At 42.3% G+C, this 22,769-nt stretch overlaps 1 protein-coding gene across 1 annotated transcript in view; it reads right to left on the bottom strand.

Annotated features, from left to right (window-relative positions):
- The window catches only part of LOC119648326 (allatotropin-like), a 138,205-nt gene extending 115,648 nt beyond the window's left edge, over positions 1 to 22,557 (bottom strand). Inside the window, exon 1 of the mRNA XM_038050019.1 lies at positions 21,927 to 22,557. The gene's annotated coding sequence lies outside the window, so the exon portion shown is untranslated. The remainder of the gene's footprint in view (positions 1 to 21,926) is intronic.
- Between the last annotated feature and the right edge of the window lie 212 nt (positions 22,558 to 22,769).

The raw sequence follows: 22,769 nt of genomic DNA, 5'->3' as shown, positions 1-22,769 counted from the left end.
TCGAAAACATTAATTTTTTCCTCTCCGGCCTGGTTCATCATTCATGTCAGGCTTCCGCAACTAGGATCAGCCGAATCGAAGTTTTATATATTATAAACTTGGTTTTCCAGTATACCAAGAAAACTACACGCAGGTGAAGCAAATCGAGTTTCTATGCGAGACAGTATGCCATTGCATATGCATGGGTTAGTTATGAGGTAGCTAACTGGCGTGATGACGCCTCAATCGTATTCTTGCATATGTTTCCCAATCCAATACATCGCAGACACGGTACAAATGGCATAGTAAATGCGCCAAGTATTTCGTTGGTAAGCGATTGAAGAACGTCGAACATGCGCAATGTTTTTCATCCACCATACAAATTCAAGCAATGCTCCGGGACACGAATCTCCTGTTTGTCGTTTTCGTGCTGAATGCATTTTTATTTTGCAGAATTATCAGTCCCAAGTAAAATGTTTGATGGGCAAAGATAATCCTCCTATGGAGAAGGGGTACCAGATGCACTGAAGGAGGACTCAACCTCCCACGAGGGTCAGAAGTAGTCCATTTTTTTTAATTTTTTGACATTTCAACAAATAATTGAATGGAACTAGAAAGATTTAAATAGTCGTGCATGCAATGAAGACTCCTTTCCTTCATAGAAAGTTTTCAATTATAAAAAATGAGATAAAGAATAAATAATAGTCAAAACGTTTTAATAACAAAACCCTAAATTGGTTATTAGCTAAATTGCTGACCTCGATTTTCCAAAGACACCCCGCGGAGTTGCTGACTAGTTTCATCCCAGCCCAAGTTGTAGGGGCTTCCGCTCAGTAAGAAGCTGTGCCCCAGCAGCAATAGCAGCTCCACAATACAGAGGTGCAGCAAGCTATATCAGCAATAACCTGCCATACGAGCGCTACAACCGCACCCAAGCGTTGGATTGTCACACCACTCACATCACCAGCAAATTCTCCAAAATCAAGGAGAAGGTCGATCGTCGTTCCGGCAAAACCACCGAGGAGAACGACTACGCTTGCTCCGTTCTCGGAGGAACGACAAGTTCTGAACCTTGTGGCGAATAATCAAAATTACCTCGCGCTGGTGTCCCGCTAATGCTCATAGCATTTGGAGTTATATTGACAGAAAGAGTCAGTCCTGTAGAGTCTTCTGCATCTTGAGATGGTTGGAGACAATTCGCATGCCTCCTACCTTAACAGCTGGCCCGCTTCATCTACCATTTTCCACCAATCAATTGTCTTCTAATCGAAACTGAGAACCTTCAACATTGCTGAGCACCGAGAATTAAGAATTGCACCAATAATTAATTGCCTTCAGGAATTCCACAATTTTGGGTCGTTTTGCCTTTCGTGATTGGATTTCAGCAAGAAAGAAGACAACCCATCATCTCAACCATTGCTAATTGTTTAATGTTTATTTTTAATTAAATAAAAATAAAACGCAAGGCCGCAAGAGCCTTTCTTTCACGGTCAAAAGGTGGTCTAGGTTTTCATGTCCGCTCTCTTCCTTCAGGTTCTTCTGGTGTTGCCCCACTAGTAATACCAAGCAAGAGGAAAGATCTCCCGGACCTTTCTGGCGCCTTACCCGCCGTTCCTGTAAGGATGCCTCCAGTTTGGGGGCGGGGCTCGAAGGCGTGGTTCCTCCAGAGGCAGCATTCGGGCTAGCGAGCGTCAAGACAGACGCAAGTAAATTGTATCACGCGTTAGTCGGCCTAAATGACGAACGCTTAGCAACGGCACACTCAGCCAGCTGTTGCGGGAAACGAAATTCCTTACAGCTTCAACGACTGCCGGAGGGCACGTGGCCATGCTAGTGTACCCCGACGGCGATCCTCTTGCGGTGTTCACTGCGGAGGTGTTTCACAAATTGGCCACGTTCGAGAAATAGGTGTTCGGGTAGCCACGCGCCGCGGTCCACATCGAACTCCGCCGTGTGCTGGTACATCCGCAGGATTGGGGATCAAGCCACGGAAGGTACCACCCATACACTTTTAACGCGAGTACAAACAACTGAATTCACTGGAGGGCGCGGCGACGTCTATCCAAAGTACATCAACATGTCGCCTTACAGCTTACGACCCCCTTAGTAGAAGTAATTACCTGCTAGACACAGGCACGGAAGTCTCAGTTTTCCCCGTCTTCAAACCCAACAAAATATTACCCCAGTGCCTAAAATTAGCGACAGCAAACTCCACGCTCATCGCAACTTACGTGGCGCTTCATTTTGGCTGACGTCAGTGTCCTCATATGAGGAGCAGACTTCCTGTATCAGTATAGGCTGCTGGTAGATATGCTTCATCGGTCCCTGATAGACACTGCAACCTCTCTTCGGTTGTTAGGGAAAATTTCAACCTGCCCTAACAACAATATCCTTTTTTATTTTTGAGGACATTGCCGAGCCACATATTCGCCCACTTCTCCACAAATACCTCTCCCATCACGTCCAGCACTATATTAACACAATTGGTTCCCCAATCTTCTCTACTACCCCAGTAGCTCACTGTTGCGCGGAAAGAGTTTAAACAACTACTTTATTAGGGTATATTCAGTAAGATCTGCAGCAGTTGGTCATCTAAACTCCATTTGTTCCCCAAACCCCCTTGTGGCAATTATGGACGCTTGAATGCTCAAACGATTTCTAGCCAGTGCCCCATTCTACTACTTTGCGCAAAGTCCTTCGAACGTTCTTGGTCATGGTAAATTTCTACCGTCGTTTGTTGCCAAAAACCAGTCATCATAAAGCATTACTTAACGTCTTCCTGTCTGGTCCTAAGACCAAGAATTCGTGAGTAGTTGCGTGGTCTTCAGAAACCGCCCAAGGGTTTGAAACCATCTACTTTTTATAATCTACTTTTTTTTGTAAACTGTGCATCCGTTGTGAATTCCCTTTTCTGATCGCGGGACTCGAGTCTACGTGAATTTTATGCAGTGACACGTAAGGGATCGAAGTGCTCAGAGGACCTCGCCTTCACAAACTTGCCTCTATTGCATATTATTGAGTGCAGGCAGGCGACTGATCGTAGCTGATGGGAATGACGCTGTGCCCGGCACAGACTTTTAAGTTGAACCAGAAAGGGAAATTAGCGGGACGGGGCTCGGCTGATCGATTGACAGCGGGGCGGCTGGACCGGCAGCCGCTTCGAAGCCACGGTGCCCGAGATAATCATTTCAGAGTGAAATAAGAGGTTGTATTTAGTGTGTGTCAAAAAAAAGTGATAGTGAAGTAATTTGCTGAATAACAAAATGGAGACTCAGTGGTTCGAAAGTTCATCCCTCAAATGTTTAGTTCCGGTAGGAGTTTGATGGGCACACCCCATCTTACGGGGACGATTGGATTGGTAGGAATGTTATCGGCATGAGAGTTTCAGACGGGTGGGAAACTAGGGTGCACACGAATAAGTGAAAGAAATGGGCAATAATCGAACATTTTTAACAGGTAACCTGTATTTGACGCTTCGCGTACGATTTTCAGGTGTTTTGTGCTACGATGGATAGAATGAGTTTTCTTGTTATCGATAATTTTCAAATGTTGATTGAATCGATCAAGATTTGGATCTAATCGAGGAGCAATATAACTTCTGGAAAACAAAGTCGTAAAACGGCACAAGTGCAATTTCTTTTGTAAAATGTTTATCAAAGAAGTATTAGTAAAATCGTTTGGGCCCTTGATGAATTTCGTTGAAAGTCGATTCATTTCTATATTCATGTGAACTCCCCTGGAGAGGGCTCTCGAGGGCTTGATATCATTTTCTTATTTTTTTATATTTCTTTTCTTTTGCTTTTTTTATATTTTCTTAATTCTTTTTTTTATTTTTTTTTATATTTCCTGATTTTTTTTCACTCTGGATTTATATCGCTTTTGTCATTAATAAATTACACATGGGAATGAATTTCAACTAATTTCCTTTTGATTTGAGGACCTCCTTTTCCCTTAGTCCTCTTTCGTAACTAACTATTACAGCAAAGGACATCCTAACTATCCTAAAGCCACTAAGGACGATCTTTTAACCATCGACAATAAATTTCGTCATTACAGAGCGATCAGACTTCTCGTTGAAGAAGACCCTATATTGGCCACTGGTCAACATCCCAACCTTCTTCAACTGATGGATAAGATAACAGTGTTCCGTTGAAAGCTGTACTAAGGCTTTTTCTGGGAAATCTTTTTCCCCCAATAATCAAAAGATACGTTTATGGTTTACTTTCTTCTTTATTGCATTAAATTCGTTATTTCAATTATCACAATCCCTTTTATTACAATTACGTAGTATTCTTCCCAAGTAGGATAAATTCCAAAGACGGCCTTTCTCTGGCCGGCGGACAGGGCTTGAGTTAGTGATTGAGACTGTTAACAAATTTCATTCTTAACATTTGTCCCCCATTCTCATGTCAGTTCGTCAGCTGTTTCTGCGGCCATTGAATGCAGCGGCGGAGGCGAATTCATAATGGGGCCTAGGTTCGCACCTCTGATATGCCGACACACTTTCATCTTTCTCTTCTGAGGGAGCAAACACAAAAAAATAATTACTAATTATTACTCCGAAATTTCTAAATGAAAACTAAACTTAATAAGAACCATAAACATTAAACAACCGTCTCCACTCAATGGAATAATTTTAACCCTCATTGACGCATTTTCCAACCCAAAAGTGTACAATCAAAAATAATTCTTCCGGAAATCAACCTCATTTACTCCTTTCTTACGGCGGGAAACCACAAAATTAACTCCACTTAAGTCTGAATTATATTAGCTCAACATAAAGCGATTAGCATATACGTATTTATTTAAGGAAAGCTCACATTCCCTTGTGGTTCCTTTTTGATTGTCTTACATCTTGTTATCAACCCAATGGAGTCCTCGCCAATAAAGGAATCTGGTAGATATCAATATATACAAGCTACATGTATATTTATGTATACCAGTATCACTGCTTGCCTAATCATTGTGAATTACCCTTTTGACGAACATTTAAAATACACTTAGGGTAACTTTTCCCAAGGACTTTTCATAATATTTGTCGAGACAACTAACGATATCATGTACAGTAGGTGAAAGGATCATATTGCTAAGTGTAAGAAAATATTGTTGAATTGTGTTTCGTATATTCAAATTACACAAATATTTGGCGTTTTCAATTCTACAATGAATTCTATAAATAAATTTCACGTGAATAAAACAAGGTTCAGAAACTCCTCATCCACAGGTAACAAACGAATCACAAATTTGTACCTGAGATATCTGAATGTAGTTCTTGCTAATACAAAATATCTTTTTGATGTATCTTACACCGAATTCCATTTATTGTCGGTCACCAGCTGCTTATTTCGGGAGTTAACAATCAAACAGCAAGCATTGCTTTTTACAGTACTTGCGCTCAGAGTCATAGCGAGAGGATGCCATCTGTACCCCATCTCCCATACTGACTAAGGGAATAGTTGGTTCTTGAAATGCAGTATTTGTGGAAAATAAACAAACAATTTGCATGAACATTCTAACTCCAAGTTTGGGTCCAGGTAGACCATATACTCTCTCTGCCTATCTCGCTATCTATAAACCAAAAGCTGTGCCTTTCTTAGTAAACGTATGGTAATATGAACCACAAGTACCGCATTTCGGGAACCAATTTTTTTTCCTCGATATACAAGAGAAAAGCTTGAACTTCATTTGCTATTCCCTACAGAGAATAAACACATAATTAATATTGAAAAGCATCTCCAATTAAAATAATTGTTTTAGACTCTCTCAAGAAACTTGAACTTGAGACTTTTATAATATAATTAAAAATTAAAATCCTCCTTTCGAGCGTACAAAAATTTACTCCTACATTGTACCTACCCGTACTCCTCATTACCAAAAAACCACTCTTATCTAGATACATACGAAGCTTACACTTATATCACATGTGATATCACATCCTTCCTCGAAAACAGTAATGATACGCCCAAGGCCAACCAAACACAATAATGTGTTAAGTACGCTTCAACGTATCCTTTTTCGGGCGACTTAAGATGGTTAAGTGATGATACTTTACACATTACAGTCCTCATATGTACAAAGTAGACTATGAATATGTAATAATCATTTGTCACATTGTTATTTGTCCTTGTTCTTTAAATTCCTTCTTTTGGCATCATTTTAATTTTATGCAAATTAAGTGTTGTGAATTAACTTCCGTTTTTTCTTTGAAGGATGATAAACAGGCATTTAATTACAGCCTTTGAGATGATGGTGGTAATTCAACATTTGAGAGATAGTTGCTGCGGTTTAAGTTGTATTTCTCTCCTTCAGACCCATCACAATCGCAAAGAAAAGCAATACGTCCTTGGGTGCTCGCAACAATAAATTTGAAGTCATCCAAAGTAGTAAAGGAGGACGCTTAGGATCTACACCAGACGACGGTTATCAACAGCATTCTTTCAAATTCAGGCAGTTCTTTTCAAGTCTCCTTTCTGGTAGAACGCAGAATGAAGAATATCTGCAAGGATTTTAGTAAAGGATCATATCAATCGCAACAGGGACGAATTTTTCCCTTAGAGCTGTTTCTAGTGAAACTCGTTGCCCTGAACACGAACCAAATTATGAGATTTCATTCAGCTTGTAGTGGACAGATCCTGATTCATAATTAAATCCATAAATAGACTTCCAGGCCTTATGCAGGTTTTTATAGTCAAACTCCCGAGATATTCACCAGAGATACAAGGCTCAATAGAAGAAAACGAAGACGGGCAAGAGGAAATAACATGCCGCGAAAGAAGGCAAAAAGTCTTTAGTGAGATTCGTTACAAAATCAACGACGAAGGCAGTGTCTTCCATACAAAAAACGAATGGTGACGAAATCCTCTTTGGATTAAGTCCAAAGATTACAAACTAGAGTACGTTCTATGGAGCGATCATGGGGCTCCCAGAAAAGAGAGGTCGAGTTTCTAGCCTAGAACCTACGCACTGTCTGGAAATCCAGCACAGAATCCAATTCTGTTTTACAGAAAAGGCCGAAGGAAAAGAAGTCATCAAGCGTGGATGTCCAAAAGTAACCAATGCCCGGATAGAGGCAGGCGGGGCGAGGCCAAAAACTCACTGGGGTGGAAGTCACCGAGCAATATTCAAGGAAGCTTCTTAACAATAGGTTTGGAAGTGTGATGATTCTGAAGAACGCTTTCTTGGGCATAACTTTACTGCCAGTGTCTTTGAATGGGACATACCTATCTCAGACTCCAGAGGACAAGGATTCTCGAAATGGCTACGAGAACAGGACGCGTAACTTTAAACACCGGATCTACGTGAATGTTCAGGCGCCCAAACTGCGGAAGAGGCAAATCCAACCTAACTTTTGCGCCGGAATCATAAGTATCGTTGGTAGGCGGATCACAGTTTCGAAAAAACTTCTCGCCAAGCGGCTATCAAAGCATCACGTTCGGCGCTCTCTGATTGCTTGAAACCTCACAACTTTAAACATCGGGACATTCATCGAATCTCTTGGAACAGGTAATTCTTCGTGGTTAGTGGCGCTGCTGCTGACACTAATGAAAATTCAGTTAGAAATCCGACAACAAGAGCCTCTAGAGCTTCCATGCCCAGCTGGGAAGAGTTCCCAAAAGGTGCTTCAGGTTCGGCGTTTTGCACAAGGTTTAAATCCCCGAGAGGTGCACCACAATGACAAAGTACAAATCAGCTAGAAGGAAACTCCACAGCGTGATGCTACTGGCGGGACCTAGTCGAGGTGAGTGACGATCCGTGTGGACCCGGTTCTAAGCTGGTCACCCGAAAAGTTCGGGCTCATTGTTGTTCACTTAATGCCGAACAGATATAAAGCAATGGACTAGCATTTTTCACTATGAAATAATTAGAAGAGACGATCCCCTCTGTGAAAACAGAAGGCGCCAGAACCTTTTAGTATCCCGCAGTAATATAAAAACTGATGTTCTGATTAATCTGGCAGATTCAACGTTTGCGTGAAAGAGAGCGATTTTTCTTCTCGCTGGACGGTAGAGGAGTTTGCGCTCTGCTACCTCCTACAGATATTAAAGGATAATCCAAGAGAGCTCTCCTTGCTCTATGTGACGCCAGAGGGTCAGATGAGGCAAGAGACTGGAGATCGCATTGGGGTTAGCATAGGAATCCATCTCAGGGCCACATCTCTGGAACGCTTCTTATGATAGTCTGATAAAACTGCAGTTGGAGCTTCGTCCTTATGTCAGCTAATGCTAAACGTTTAGGGTCCTACATTTAGCAAAAAACAATGAGTGCAATGCAGTCTGTTTTGCTCTACGGTGCAGAGGTATGGGCTGATGCCCTTGGCATGGAAGTATATCTTAAGCGCCTTACGCAAGTACAGAGAGCTTTAAGAGAAGCGTCTGTCTATAACACTGCACTGGTGAGGAGCACTAGCACACTTGTGTAAACACAAAACCTTATTAAAACCGGTTTACTGTCTGTCCGTCTGTCTGTCGGTCCGCCACACGCATTTTTCTCAGAGACGATTGTAGCGATTGACACCAAATTTGGTAGAAATGTGGGAACTCCCGCATATTGTGAGTTACATCCTTTTACGTTGAATTTAAGGAGGAGGGGGGAGGGGGGGGTCCCCATACATGGAAAGGGGCTGTACATTTTTTTCATCAATTATAGTCATGTGGAGTATCAAATTAAAGGTCACAGTTAGTACTTTTCGAAGCCGGTCTTAGTTTTGACATTAGTTGGAAAGGTGGGGAGTGCGTGGGGTGCGTGGGGTTGAAAGTGATACCCAAAAATCTGAAAAAAATCCATATCGATACCTGTTCAAATAAAGTTAACAATAGTACATTGTGTGTGTGTGTGTATGGTGGGGAGAAGCTATAGCTTCTGAGCACTCAGGCCGTGTTGGCCCATTGTACTCGCGTCCCCCGTCTAACGGAATATTCCAGATTCGTTAACGTATCGCAGGATTTCCGTTAGTGGATGTGATGCTACCCGTCGTAATTGGAGAACATCGGCACCAAAGATCTGATGCCTGATGCGTCCATAGGCGGGGCATTCACATAGGAAATGCTCCGTGGATTCCGCTTCCTCATTACAGGAGGGACACGTATCAGCTTCGGTAATTCCTATTCTGAACATATGCCCAGCTAGTGAATTGTGGCCTGTCAGAATGCCTACAATAGACCTGCAAGTCCTCCTGCTTTTCAACAGGATAAACTTTGCGGTACGTATGTTCGGTTCTGACAGGAAAAGTTTGGTGTGTCGAGCAGCATTTAGGCTCTGCCACCTGTCACTATGGGAAACTTGTTCCCAGTTTTTGAAAACAGATTTAGCCAATGCTACTGATACCCCAATTGCTAGCTCCGGTCCCGGTATAGGGGAGATTGACCCCTCTTTCGCTAAAGCGTCCGAGATTTCATTTCCCTATATACCACAGTGACCAGGTACCCAGAGTAGTTCCACCGTATTGAATCTAGACATAGAGTTCAAACGGTTTCTGCATTCCTGAACGATTTTCGAGGTGATCAAAGGACTGCTCAATGCCCTCAGTGCAGCTTGACTGTCACTGCAGATTGCGATGCGCCTGCCCTTCAACAGCTCGTCAATCACCCAGTTTGCCACCCTTAGGATCGCATAAACTTCGGCTTGAAAAACCGTTGCATATTGTCCCAAAGGAAAAACCCACTTCTCGTTTTTATTCGAGAGGTAGACTCCGGCTCCAGAACCCTCTTCTGTTTTTGAGCCATCGGTGTAGAAGACTTCCGTATATCCCTCCACGCATTCCTCTGGGTCTTCCCAGTCCTCTCTACGCTTCAGGGTAACTACATATCTTCTACCAAACAGATGTATGGGGACACGAGAATCAGAAGGCATTGTAAGAACTGGATTCAGTCCTCCCAGTAACTCTTCCAATACTCTGTGCCCCCACATCCGTTGTTTTCCCATAGATCTAATCGAATTAGCCTATGAGCTGCTCTCATTGCAGTGCTTTGAATAAATATATCCAGGGGCTGCAAATTGAGTAGTGCATTCAGAGCTGCGCTGGATGTCGTGCTCATGGCACCAGTGATACCCAGACAAACAGTTCTTTGCAGTGCAGCTAGTTTACGGTGAAAACCTTTCTGTCTCACCTTAACCCACCACACTACGGATGCATATACGAACATCGGCCTAATGATGGCAACGTATATCCACATTACCACATGAGGCCTGAGTCCCCATGTCGAGGCAAAGGTCCGTCTGCACAGCCCATAAGCTGTGAGAGCTCGTTTCATCTTTACCTCTACATGTTTGTTCCAAAGAAGTTTTTTATCTAGAGTAACCCCCAGGTATTTCATCTCAGGGAGGCACAGTCCATCCAGTTTTCTCCTTTTTGTGAATAAAACCATTGTGGTTTTATTTGGATTAACTGACAAACTATGTCTAAGGCACCAGCTGTCTATCAAATCAACGGCACGCTGTATATTCCTACACACCGTTCCAAGATCCCGATCAACAGCAAGTACAGCCATGTCATCAGCATAAGCTTGAGCGGTATTGGCAAATTTTGCAGTTCGCATAGCAGTGAGTCGATCAGCATACTCCACAGAAGCGGCGAAAGCACACCTCTTTGGGGGCAGCCCTTCGTTGCCTCCGTAGTCAGGTAGCGATCGACCCCTACCTCAGCGCACAGCAATCTTTGCGTTAGCATAGCATGGATCCCCTTAATTAAAGCATCATCAACACCATGCGCTCTGACGGCATCACAAAGTTTTTGAAAAGGCGCACAGTCAAAAGCCCCTTCAATGTCCACGAACACCCCCATCGCGTACTCACCATTCAAAGTTGCATCCTCTAACTTTGTGACCAAAGAATGAAAAGCAGACCCACAGGACTTTCCACGTTGGTAAGCATGTTGGTTTTCACTAAGTGGGTATGACCAAAGTGCGTTTGCACGAATATGACGCTCCACCAGTCTCTCCAAACCTTTCAACAAGAATGAAGTCAAGCTGATCTGTCTGAAGTTCTTTGGATTAGAATAGTCATCTTTCCCAGGTTTCGGCATGAAAACTACCTTAACCTGTTGCCAAGAAGAAGGCACGTAGCCCATAGCAAGACATCCTCGAAAAATATTTCTTAGAGGTCGCTCTAAATGCTCCATACCCTCCTTTAGCATTGCCGGATAGATGCCATCCATGCCAGGTGCTTTGAAATGTTCAAAGGACAGTATGGCAGCTCTCACCTTTTCATGGGTAACAACCGCTTTCGCAGTGTTCCAGTTCCCCTTGCAACGCTTGCGTGTTGAAGGGGTTGCAAGAACCGTCAACTCTCCCCCTACCACTTCTCTCACCCGTTCTCCCGGGTGGTGTACTTCCAGGAGGGTCTGTACTGAATCCAGTCTGGAGCTCGTGAAAGTACCGTCGGGTTTTCTAAGAGAATCCAACTTGGCCGACTCATCCCTTTTGAGGACTCTGCACAGCCTTGAAGTCTCCCTTTCGCCTTCCAGTTCCTCACAGTACGCTCTAAAGGAGTCTCGTTTCGAGCACCTCACAAGCCTCTTATATTCACGTTGTGAGACAACAATAGTACATTGCTATAATTTTTATTAATTGACAGGAAAACCCCCTTTAAGTAGTTTACCCTAGAATCACAAAATTGCAACAATGTAGGCTACATCATAGAGCCTGATCCTGCCAAATTTGGTGAAAATCGCACTATTACTAACAAAATTATACTAGGTCAAAGCTGTCGCTTCTGTGCAAATTCAAGACTATGAATGCCAATGTCACTTGAAAGTGGATATTTTCACATAATATATGCATATACAATATGACGTGCTACATATTAATGGGACAAATACACACTCAAATCTCTTTATAAAAGAAATACAGAAAACCTTTCATACCTGAAGCGTCTAGATTCCGGTTTCCCGACTGGTTTATTTCCTAGATTTAGCTCGCGTTCTGGTTTATTTCGTTAGGCCGTCGCGAAATTCTTTGTTCGTTGTCTCATTTTTAGATCCGATGCGGACCCACGCATCGGTATAGACACTTTAATTTTGTACTAATGACATGTAATGAATCAAAGTGCTCAAAGGACCCCCCCCCCCCTAACAACCCCGAGCCTGGCTAATACAGAGGCGCGCAAGAACGTGTCAACCAAGCACATTGATGGAGCTTCAGTATTTGGCGTTTTAGGTTGCTAGGATAGCTCTTTCCACTCAGGATGGTGGTTTGATCATCCTATTTCCCCTAAGTTCAGTACAGGTGGTGGAAGATTTACCTCACTCCAATCAAAGTGAATCTTTTATAAAATAAGTAAAAAAATGGCAGTTTCGTCCAAGGAAGAAGCAACTCATCAAACACTGCCTGAACTTTGCTTTGGGAAGACCCAAACCTCTATCTTCTTCGAAGGATTCATCCCTTCCAAAGCTTTGCCATATGAAATCCACCATGCAAAAAGAGAAACAATAAATTGTTACAGTCATAAACAGAAAATACACCGTGCACCCCATTTATCTATACCTCGAAAAATCTCCGCATGCCAAATTCAAAATGTATCTTTAATAAAAAGCATTTTCATAATGCCTGGAATATATTTATGTTTTTGTTTAACATGAAATAATTTTTTTCGAAAGAAAATTCTGTTGAGAACAATTTCAACAATTCAGCTCCAGGACAGAATCAATTTGCATAATCGCATGACTTTAGATAATTAAGAGCAATTACCATGTGAAGCAACAATAACGGCATTATCACACTTTAAATTTCATAATTTTTAAATCTAAAAGAAAACATCTAACTGCCAACGTGCATACACGTCAATTTTCCGAGGATCTTATTTTCATTCCGAAAAACGCCAAGCGAAATTATTATTCAAAAATTAAATTGTTTTGTTTAACTTTTCATGAAACAATTAGTAAGGATTCTCTGAAGGGAAGTTTTCAATGTTACGGTATTTTATTTCCGACAACAATTTAAAACAAATCGTGGGCGGTTCATTGTTCTCGAGAATATCATATCTATTCCTTTTCCCGAAATAAGCATCTAATAATAGAATTAGATAAGTTACTTTTTCCGCAGAGTGGCTATAAAGAGAAGAACTGTTTCATCTACTGAGATATCAACTGAAAATTTCTAGCCAGAAACGCCACCCCCGATGAGCTTTCATATATCCGGTGTTGATACTAATGTTTGTATGTAGGTTTCCATAATACCACTCATTAAAGATATGATATTTTGAAACTAACCGCCAAAGTAAATTTCTGAAGTTTAGTAGCGATCCCTAAAATCAAGTCCTGACGGAAGTGGGAAAGGGGGATCCCCTTTCTTCGGAGCCCGGAATAAAAATTTCAATGAAAAAGGGGATATGAGAAGCAGTCCGCACAATTTTCACCTCTAGTCCGAATTTTTTCTCTACAGTCCTGTCAAAATCTTAAGATATTTATTCCACCGTATTTCGATGCAGAGAATATCTAAAATGAATTAAACCACCCCTTGACCCCTGAATATAACCCTCAATCCGTCTTGGGTCAGTGAGGATACTTCCAATAGGACTCATCAGAAACAATTATTTTCATCTAGTGTCCTAGGAGATAGTGTCCATTAAATGGTCAAGTCAATTTCAGAATTTTCCATTTCAAATTCAGAATTTTCGATTTCAAATTCAAAATTTATTCAATGTTCCATAATAAGGTTTTATACCAACATTTTATCGCTGGATAAGGATAGATATTCAATAAAAGAGTTCTGCATAGCCAATAATAGAACATTGAAAAAATTCTGAATCTGAAAGGGAACATTCTGAAACTGGCTTGGAAAAGTCTGAAGTCAGTTTGGAAAAATCTGAAATTGTTTAGAAAATTCGGAATTTGATCTGGAAAATTCTGAATTAGACTTGCAAAATCTATATAAAACTTTTCAAGCTAACCGCCAATGTAAATTTCTGAAGATTAGTAGCGATGCCTAAAATCAAGTTCTAACTTGGATGGGGAAGGGGGATCCCCATCCAATCTGAAGTTCTTTCAGGGCCCGAAATAAAAATTTCAACGAGAAAGGGGATATAACAGGGAGTCTGCACAATTTTCGGTCCGAATTTTTTCCCTACAATCCTATCAAAATCTTAAGATACTTATTCCACCATATAGGGCATCATCTGGTGTTCCAATCGATTCTAGGAAACAGTAGGGGCCTAAATAGCCTAAAATGTTCCGCTCCGATATCCACTCTATGCTAGCGAAGTATAAAAAGGACTGGCCAATTGCACTTAAGAGGCTTTCAAGGGAAATACGTTCCCCGCGGTGATATGATCTTCGCGAGTCCCATATCTGGCACACCGAAAGTCACAGATTGACCTGTAAATCACACAAGTTGCTAAGCTGCCGTAAAGTCGAAGCCTTTTCAGTAGACAACCTGAGGGAAACTACTTATTCATATAAAGCCCTGCAATGAAGCTTCAAAGAAATCATACTGAGAAGCACAATAAACAGCACCAACCAAATATCTGAAGGACCTTCCTCTCCTAAGACAGTTTACAAACACAATGGCATACGAAAGCAGCAGTGTAGGCTATGTCATACCAGCTTCGGCTGTAAATCGACTAAAAAGGGCGCTGATATATGATAAATTCTATGTCGCAATGGAATCAGATGCAAAATTAATCTTAAGTAAGTAGGTACGAATCTTTTTGTTCCTTAAGATCTCCAATTCGTCAGTTTCTTCTTCCTTAAATGTCCTCTTCTTTGAGGGTATTCAACTTTTTTATTGTATGTTTTTGTATGTTGTATTGTATTGTATGTTATCCACTTGATTTTTGGATCCCCATAGTGAGTGTCACTTTCTCCAATTTGACAAACTGAGAAGAAGAGAAAACAGTTGGCCTGAAGATATTAAATCTCTCCATCATACCATCGAAACCCAACATTAGATTAGCATGAAAGAAGCAGAGGATTGGTCACATATCGAGATAGTACAGCAACCTTATAGCGTGAAGTTCCACTCATGGGCTATGATCCACGTAGGGGAAACTTCACGTGTTCAACTGATATGACCAAGAAGGCAAGCCAACCGGCGGTTCAACATGTCTCCCTAAGAAGATTAAGATCAAGATCAATTTGTGGTGTAGGGATGCCAAAATCGTGCAAAAATCAAAAATAAAAAGAGAAGAATGCCCACTCCCCGCTCAATCAAATCGTTGGTTTCTTCTTTCTCAATGTAACGAACACGATTAATTACCTAACTCCGCATGTTATTTACATAGCATGCTGGTCCTAAACCTTGGCAACGTATTTTGCACTATCCTCAGCAAAACAAAAATAAAATTCTGAGATCAAGGAAAGAGATAAATAAAATATGGTTCAAATTCTGTCCGTCTGTTTGTCTGCCTGTCACACGCACTTTTCTCAGAAGTGACCGCACCAATTGTTACAAAATTTGGTGGCAAGTTTGAGCTGTGAACCCTCCATACATAGGGTGAATTAACTTGCTCTATGTTGAATTTAAGGGGAGGAGGGTTTCCTCATACACGTAAAAGATGGGTGCCAAATTTTTTTTACCGAATATAGTCGTGTGGGTTACCAAATGAACGACCTCAGTTAGTACTTTCTTGAGCAAGTACTAATTTTGACATCGGTTGCCAAAAGGGGGGGGGGGGGGGGAGTGCCGAGGTTTCAAAGGGGTCGATTGCTTTAATGACCCGTTCACAGAAACTACCTTAAACGTGGTCCATGTACGAAGTACCTAGGCCTCTAAATACTCTCCATTAAGGTCATCCCATATCCGTGAAATTTTGCAGTAAGATAGGTTTTATTAGGAAGCAACATACTGGAAAGTTCCGTAGAAATTCCACTTTTTTAACCAGCTCATAGTAGATCAATGGTGCCTACTCTCTAAGAAGTAAAATGTCAGTACCACATCGAATTGAATGTCGGGCATATTCAAAGTATATACACTGCCAGCTGTATATATGTTGAACCGTCGTGTCGCCAAATATTGTTACATAAAAAATCAACAAAACCTTTCATACCTGAAACGCCAAGCTTCCAGTTTCCGACTCAAACTGTCAGATTTTTAGCGTTGACTTTTAAAATCTTCCACTATTTCTAATTCACCACATGAGGGATGGGAATCTCTCACAACGACCTTAATTGACCTTGAGGCTTCACCCTCATATGTGTGCCACTGAATTTTCTTACTAGTCAGTAGTTTGTAACTCCGAACGTTTTCCGTATTTCGGGTCGTGAGTTTTGTGTTTTCTTATCGAATTCGTCGAGAGATTTTGTAGGTAGCCTTCAGACAGGGATCTACTTGTTCGAACTTTCCGAACCAATGAAAGCCATCTGGCAGGCCATTCCATCTCATGTCCAGTGTTTGACTGTCGCTTGCGGGAGGGTTATTTCCCTGCATTCTGGAAGACTACCAGGGTGGTTGTGCTCCTGAATTCACCAGAGGAAGACAAAAGTAATCCTCGGTCGTACAGGACCATATCTCTGCTCCCAGCCCTTGACAAGGCCCTGGAGAGGATTATGATCCAGCGACTGGGGGTGAAAACATCCCATCTGATGTCTGACAGACAGTATAGTTTCCGTACTAGCTGGTGTGCCAACGACGCCTTGATGTATGTGAAGAACTTTGTTGCCCGTTGTCATAGCAAGTACATCCTTGGAATCTTTGTAGATTTCAAAAAACGCATTTGATTAATCGTCCATGTTGTCGAAACTTTGTGGGTGTGAATGTCAGGAATTAGCTCTGCGGAAGAGCTTGTGTGGGTGAATGTGGAGCGCGGCTGCCCCCAGGGATCTATCGCAGCTTCATTTATATGAAACTTTATGATGGTCGAACTGTTGGGTGAGCTTTCTACAATTGCTGAATGTGTTGCCTGCGCGAATGATCTCCTCATTCTTGTTGAGGGAAACAGTCGACTTGAGCTCGGGCAGCGGGTGCTAAGTACATGCACAGCGTTAGCACGTGGACTCTTAAAGTCGGTGTAGTGATTTCAACGGATAAAACGAGATGATGCTGAAAGGCTGCCTACGTCTTCCGCCCTTGGTTAAATTGAATAGAATTTCTGTGAAATACCGGCAAAAAGTGGCATACTTGGGAGTCAATCGCGTCCTTTACTCCGCACCTGTGCGATCTCAAACAACAGTTGATTAAATTGGTGGGTATGTTGAGGCGTGTGATGAGGTGTGACTGGGGTCTAAGCAGTTCTTGCATGTTCTACGTACGGGTTCCCTATGTTGTATGACTTTCTGACTAGTAAGCGAGTGGCGTTGTCAGCAGGTCTTCCTGTATGTCATACTCTTTCGACCGACGTCGTGCCCACGGGTTTGCCAAGATTTGTGGAACTACTAACGCAATACACGCTTTGCAGCGACTCAGAGGAACACCGTGAGAAGGATCGCCCTCTTTACATTGCATTTCTGGATCTAGAGAAAACATTTGACCGTGTTCCACATAAACTAATCACTTAGTGGCAGAAGAACTCGTGCGCTGGGTTCAAGTGCTCTACCACGATCCGAAAGTAAATTTCGAAGTGTGTCTCTGTTGGTGCTCATCAAGAAAGCGTCCTCTCACCACTTCTCTTTGTTCTTGTTATGGACGCTGCAACACGGGACATCCAACGGCCAGCGCCCTATACACTGATTTATGCAGATGATGTTTTCCTAGCGTCTAATAGCAACAATGATCTCGAGCAACTTGTCCAAAAATGGTTCATTCCATTATGCAGCACGGCCTCAGATTGAATCTGAATAAAACTGTATTTTTTACGACCGATCCCCATGAAGCAGACACTATCACTGTCAATGGCAGTGACCTGCCAAGAACTGAGCGATTTAAATATCTCGGGTCAGTGCTGTCAATGGAGAACTGTGCTATGAAATTGCTTCTGGTATTAGCGCAACCTGGATGAAGTGGCGTTCCACAACTGATGTTCTTTGTGATCGACGTATCAATGAACGTCTCAAATCTAAAATTTGCTGCGATGTCATCCGCACTGTCGCGCTCTATAGTTCTTGGAGTTCTTGGGTCTTGGCTGACTATAAAAAACAATGAACGGCGCCTTACGGTAACGGAGACGGAAGATGTCGTGTTGACGAGTGACGTGACAAGTTTTGATCACATCCGAAATGATGGTAGCCGGGATCGATATGGTGTTGTACCGATGTGGAAAAACTGCGGGAGAGACTTCTTCGATTGTATGGTCACGAAATTCGCGCTAACGAGGATTTACTCGCCAAGTTTGGTCTGAACATCAAAGTCGATGGTAAACGACAAAAAACCCGACCGAAACAACGGTGGTTTGACACGTTGATGGGGATTCGAAAACCGCGCGATTTCATCCAGATCAGGCCTTTGATAAAATAAAATGGCGAAACTGATCATGACGAGCCGACCCCGCTTGTGAACGAGACAAAGGCTGAAGAATAAGAAGAAGTTCTCGCTAATAAATCCACATTAAATCACCGATCAAAACCGGAGATTTCAAGTTCTAAGTGCAATATAACCCTTCATAGGCGAGTGTTGCGAAGAAGTGGAAAAAAATGTCTATGAATTTGATAGAAAGGACACCAACGTCCGTTACATGATCAAAGACAAACCAAAGTATTATCCGGAAACCCCTCCTCTTGAATCAGAAGAAAAGAAAAGATAAGAAAGTTCATCAAAATGTTTTTCAAGATTAAGGATCCCATACTTAGCCCTTTTAGGTCAGTTGTCTTGATGGTTTTACCCCCTGAACAATAAAAACCTTGCAATAGACGATGTCTAGGTTGAAGCTCCGTTGTGAGTCCTTTACTCTTCGTATAGATTTTTCAATCAGAAGCTAACAGGCAAATGTTTAAGGAAGGTAAGTGAAAAAAGACGGATCTTCCTTTTCAACTATTATCTAAACAAATACCATATTTCGGGAACCAGTTGTTTCTCTCTTCAGTCTTTATTCAGTGAAATAAACACGGAAGAGGGAAAGAACTGGTTCCCGAAATATGGTGTTTGTTTAAATAAAGCAAATTGGGGCTAAGCAAGGTAGATACAAGGTAGATAGACGCCATCCACAACACAACCCTCCGTGACACCTATAAGAGGGAAATGAATGCCGCAATAACCGCAGTCAACAAAGGACGTGGAGATGACGCATCAACAAATGATCTTCACAATCACCTGAAGAACGTTATCATGGATACGGCCACAAGCATACTTGGCCCCAGCCGCAAAAGGAGTCGGAACGGCTGGTTTGACAATGAATATAAGCTAGCAACGGAACGGAAGAATGCCGCATACCGAGTAATGTTGCATTCTCAAAGAACGCGGGCACGCGCAGAGACTTATCACGAACTCCGTTGAGCGGAGAAGCGACTTCACAGACGGAAAAAGGAAGCCTGGGAGAACCAACAAGTCTGTGAACTAGAAAAGTACAGGGAGCAACTGCACCAGGCGTGCAAGTTTTACCAACAAGTCAGCAGGATGAAGCCTTATACACCTCGATGCTCATCCTGCCGAGACAAAGAGGGAAATCTGATTTCCGACAGAATGGGCATATTAGAGCGATGGGTTGAGTACTTTGATGAGCTACTGAACAACCAGAACATCGGCGAGTCGGAGGTCCCACCAACTGAAGACGACGGACAAATACTGCCACCACCAAGTTTAGGAGAAACAGTCCGTGCAATTCATCGATTAAAAAATCATAAGTCGCCAGGAGCCGATGAAATTATAGCCGAATTGGTTAAATATGAAGGCGACCAGTTACAGCAAGTAGTTCATCAACTTGTGCTCAAGGTATGGGACAGCGAATCAATGCCTGACGATTGGCAACGAGGCATTATCTGTGTCATACATTAAAAGGGAGATATCACACAGTGCAGCAATTATAGAGGTATCACGTTGCTGAGTACCATCTATAAGATATTCTCCGCTATCTTGCTAGGCCAGATAGCCCCATACGCTCAGAACATCATTGGCCCATACCAAAGAGGCTTCACTCAAGGCAAATCAGCGACAGATCAGATTTTCTCTGTGCGGCAAGCGCTGGAAAAACTGTTGGAATATGGACAACAGTTGCACCAGGTTTTCATCGAATTTAAAGCCGCCTATGATAGCATAGCCAGGGTAAAACTGTACACGGTCATGAGAGAATTCGGTATCCTGACGAAATTAATAAAACTGACTAGGCTGACCCTGACCAATGTGCGAGGCCAGATAAAAGCAGCAGGATTACTCTCAAGACCATTCGACATCAACAACGGTCTACGACAAGGGGATACCCTATCATGCGTCCTCTTTAACCTGGCCCTCAAGAAAGTGATCCGTGATGTTGAGGTAAATGCAAGAGGTACGATCCTCTTTAAGTCCACCCAACTACTGGCCTATGCTGACAATATCGACATCATGGGAAGAACCACCCGAGACGTGCAAACTGCCTTCATCCAGATCAAGCAGGCGGCGCGAGATCTTGGGCTGCACATCAATGAAGGCAAGACAAAATATATGGTGGCAACGTCAGCACCGAAGATGAATCAACCAACAACATCAAACCGCACTGGTCAAACACAAAGAAGAATAAGGATCGGAGAATACAACTTTGAGACCGTTGTTAATTTCTCCTATCTAGGGTCGAAAATCACAACCAATAACAGCTACGAGGATGAAATCCGCGCACGGTTGTTGTCAGCCAACAGGGCCTATTTCAGCTTACAAAGACTGTTCCGCTCGAAACGTCTCACCATAGGGTCAAAACTCTTACTGTACAAGACTATGATCTTGCCAGTCCTCATGTATTCCTCGGAAACTTGGGTTCTTAGCAAGAAAAATTACGAACTCTTGGCCGCGTTCGAGAGAAGAATCCTCCGAAGAATTTTTGGCCCCCTACATGTGGATGGACGATTCCGTAGCCTACACAATGACGAAATCTATGAGCGATACCATGACCGTCCGGTTGTGGACAAAATCCGGCTCAATAGGTTACGGTGGGCGGGTCACATAATCCGTATAGATGAGGATGATCCCACCCGGAAAGTCTATAAGGGCAATATCTATGGTAGAAAAAGAAGACGAGGCAGACCCTGCCTAAGATGGAGCGATGGCGTAGGTCAGGACGCCGGACAACTTTTAGGGATATCGAATTTGCGGACCTCGGCGCAAATCCGGGATGTTTGGAGTTCCTTATTAAGGCAGGCCTAGACCGGATACCGGTTGTTGCGCCGTTGATGATGAAGGTAGATACGTCCTTTTACTTGAAATACTGACTACCAAATCACTCCAAAAATTCCGTAGCCAAAATGAACACCAGGCCAATTCCCTTAGTGCTAAATAAGAAAGTTTACTTAGTTTGCATACTTTTAAGGACACCCAACCTAGCCCGCAGCCTAAAAAAAAATTTCGTTCAAAATATCTAAACATAAATTTAAATATCTAGATTACTTTCAAATCTAAAAAAGAAATCTGAAATTGTCTATTTTTAAAGCCTAATTTGGCACTAACCATTTACTAACAAAGTTAATCGTCTACGCTTTATACTAATTCGCAGGATTACGGTGATGCGTGTTCATGAAAATACATTCAGTCATGCCTAATTCAAGGCCTCTCCGCCAGTGAAACCTAGATACAATACGAAAAAGCGTTCCTTAACACCCTTGTATCTACATTTAGCATGAAAGATACAATTCGTCCTGTCGCATCCAACATTGAGCCATTTTCTAGCCTCGGATTAAAGCTGCAATCTTTTCTATGGTATTTAGATACGCTACAAGGTAGATTGCAATCACAGAAACAAGTGATGTTTCTCTTACGAGGCTAGAATGACTCTATCGCGTGATTCATTCAAATGAGAATCCACGTATGCACTTTTCCCTGAAAAGGCCTCTCTCCAGATCCTTCCACACACCCCTTGAAAACGGGTAGAAAAAACATCAAGTGGAAAAGAACATCCGAAAAGCTTTTCGTTTCTCCCCCTGGATTCCGCCTAGAAAATTTGTATCCTATAGAAAATCTACTCACCTGTAAAATTGCTTCAATTGTCCTTCAGTGAAAAAGGCGAATTCTTTCCTTCTAAACTAGCAAAGTTGAAAACAAAGTACTAAAGCAAAAAGGACCTGCTCTTGGCACTGTTATTAGATGTTCAGTTTGGAAGTATCTTTTTGTGATGTTCACTATTTGCACGTCCTTTTCTTAATTTCACTTGATTTTATATTGAGTGGTTGAAATTCTGGTTCTCCCCTAAGTTAAGAGGTAGATGCGAATGGGATTGAGGATGAAAACGGATTAGCAGGGCTTGAACTGTTCCTTAGCACAAAACACCACTCAGAGGAGGAAAGAACAATGAGCGTTTAAAATCTCCTTTATGCAAGCTCTCACACTATCTGGGTACTTCCAATTCAAAACTCAGTATAAAGCACTTTTTTAACTATTATATACTAAGGATCGTATCTTTCTCAGCAATTAGATAGGGAGTATCCTCAATCCGTTCGAACTTCAGCACTGAATGACCGTATCCTTTTTATAAAACTGAGTGGATTTGTGCCTGTAACCAGCAGGAACACTCTTTCAGTTTCGATGATGACTTCGTTAAACGGAATGTTGACGGTTATTTTGCAGGCGGTCTTTTTATTCGAACAAGAATTATACACCACTTAACACAAATACATCCACAGGGGATACAGTAAGGACGAGCAACCCACGCAAATTTCATTCAGACTTCTGGAGGGAAGTATTCATGTGGTAATTTTACTGTGGAGAAGGATGCCATCGTCGAAGGAAAGTGTTTCCAGATCGAACCATCCACTAGGATGTTGAGAAGTGCTTCGAGGAGTTTAAGGACACTTTTTGTCCCCCTCCCCCGAT

The sequence above is a fragment of the Hermetia illucens genome, chromosome 2 (genome assembly GCF_905115235.1).
Source record: "Hermetia illucens chromosome 2, iHerIll2.2.curated.20191125, whole genome shotgun sequence".
Classification (NCBI taxonomy): Eukaryota; Metazoa; Arthropoda; class Insecta; order Diptera; family Stratiomyidae; genus Hermetia; species Hermetia illucens.
Note: the sequence above shows the minus strand (reverse complement) of the source record. Positions and strands in the feature narration are given on the sequence as shown.